This window comes from Dipodomys ordii, unplaced genomic scaffold (assembly GCF_000151885.1).
Source record: "Dipodomys ordii isolate 6190 unplaced genomic scaffold, Dord_2.0 Scaffold175, whole genome shotgun sequence".
Taxonomy (NCBI): Eukaryota; Metazoa; Chordata; class Mammalia; order Rodentia; family Heteromyidae; genus Dipodomys; species Dipodomys ordii.
In genome coordinates this window covers 2225706-2228218 of record NW_012267391.1, presented here as the reverse complement: position 1 = coordinate 2228218, position 2513 = coordinate 2225706, and positions in this window count along the sequence as shown.

Here is a 2513-nt window from a genome sequence, read left to right as displayed (position 1 = left end):
AAGGGAGGTCAATCTTTAGCTTTCTAAGGACCCTCCAGACTGCTTTCCAAAGTGGTTGTATAAGTGTACATTCCCACCAGCAGTGTCACAACAATATTCTAAGGAGTTAGCACACAATTAAATATATTTTTGCATGGGAAAATATGCTCTGATATATTCATTTAAACTTTTTAAGACAAAGAATAGAGATAAAAATGAGTTTAAGCCACTAAAAAGGGAAAAAAGAGGAGAGAAAATAATCTATTCTAATAACTATGATAAGAAAAAAAGCATATAATAAAGTGTGATAAAATGAGAACAAAATAACATGGAGTAGATAAGACAAAATGTGTCAATTCTAGAGCAATTAATCAATTAAGCATATAGGTTTAATTTTTAGTAACACTATTTGCAACTAACAACACAGGAAGATTAAAAAATAAAACATAGATACATTCATGCTGGGAGGACATATATGCAGTATTATTATCACAAAAAGTTAGAATTCAAATCAAAAGGCATGAAATGGGACAAGAAGGCATTTATAATGATATAAGCTGTAATTCTCCCAAGAAGATAAGTCTTTTCATGAATCCTCATGCATAGATAGCATACTATGAAACTATAAAGTAAAAGCTATTAGAAAAATGAGTGGATTTGTTAAAGTAAAAAATATATAATAGACATCCTTAACTTGACTCTCAGAAGAGAACAGGTTAAGGAGACAAAAAAATAAATAAGTTTACAGAGAATTTAAATAACACTGTTACCAACTGTGCTTTATTAATTATGAATATCCAAATTACAGAGATTAACCCTAAAACACTGGCCAAACTGGAGAAATATATGTTTACTAGATGAAAACATTGAAAAAACATGACTTTGTATATCACCTTTATAATAACAATAAAAATTTAAAGAGCCCCAAAAAAAGAAAGAACATCAATACTTCTCTTAGCTTATTTGTCAATTTTACATAAGTACATTTGTCTTACATTAAAGAAACTTTCCCAAAATAATAAACACAGTGTTACCAACACATTCATCACAAAATATATAAATGAGTCCAGTCCTATAATTTAAGATATGCCTCCAAGTTACATAATAAAATAATTGTTATCTGTACACTGGCTCACATCTGTAATCCTAGTTACTCAGAATACTGAGGTCTGAGCCTAACTGGACAATAAAGTCCATGAGACTCTTAATCTCCAATTAACTACCAAAAAACCAGAAGTGAAATTGTGGCTCAAGTGTTGGAGCACCAATCTGGAGTGAAAATGCTAAAGGACAGTGCCAGGCCCTGATTTCAAGTGCCAGAACTGGCACCAAAACTGCGTATACTGTTCCATAGGCAGAGTAAGATGGTGAATTAAAGAAAGATACCAATTTGAATCTGTGAATGAGAAGAGTCAGGTAACAGAGAAGAGAGGTCATAGCATAGGTCATGGTTTATCAACTGTGGTAGATTTTGCAGCCAAACTTCCCCACCCTGAGTGGAGAATAGGTCTGAGACAGAACTGAACACTGGAATAGAAAATTTGACTGTTGAGCCATACCCCTCCAAGTTAGTCACAAGAAAATGTACCACAACCAAAACACTAGCCAGTCTTAAACTGAAATGCTTGGTAAGAAATGTACACATTATCCTGCCCATGTAATTGTAACCCCTCTGTACAGTATGTTCACAAATAAAAAATAAATTAAAAAAAAAACAGAAAAAAAAGAAATGTACTGATTACCTTACTCATGTAACTATAACCCCTCTGCACAGCACCCTTACAATAAAATAAAATTTAAAAAAATAAATAAATAAATAAAAAAGACAAAGGAGGTTGAAACCTCTCCCTACAAACATGGCCCCAGTGGAGGAAAGGAAGAAACTACACAAAATCCATGAATAAAGCAACAGTTCAAAAGCTAACAACTCAGCCTGGCACTCAAACTTGTAGTCCTAACTTCCTGGAAGGCAGAATTCACTGGACTGCAGTTTGAGGCCAGCCTGGGCAAAAACAAAAGTTCAAAAGACACCATCTCAATCAATGGCTAAGTGCAGTGACACATGTTTGTCATCCCAGTGATGGAGGGTAACCTAAGTAGGAGGATCAAAGGCCGGCCATCCCAGGCACTAAGTCATACTCTCTCTTGAAAATAACGACTATGATGTGGCACACAAAGTGGTATAATGCATAATTGGCAGGCCCAAGGCTCTAACTTCAAACCCCAGTGCTGCCAAGAAAATCCAGCAACTCCCCAATAAAGGACCTAAATTATAGTGGAAAAAAGAGATTTCAAATAAGGTAATTAAAAAAAGAAAAGAAATGAAAAAAGAAAGAAAGAAGGACAATGAAATGTACAAGTCGTTATGTCAAAAAAAGAACTTTACAACTTTGGTGGGGGGGGATCAGGTAGGAGGGGCGGCTGGGGGGGTGTATGGGAAGTGATGGGAAGGGGAAACAAAGGAGGAGGCAACAATGCTTGATAGAAATGTACTCGTTATCTTGCCCATGTAATTGTAACCCCTCTGTATGGTA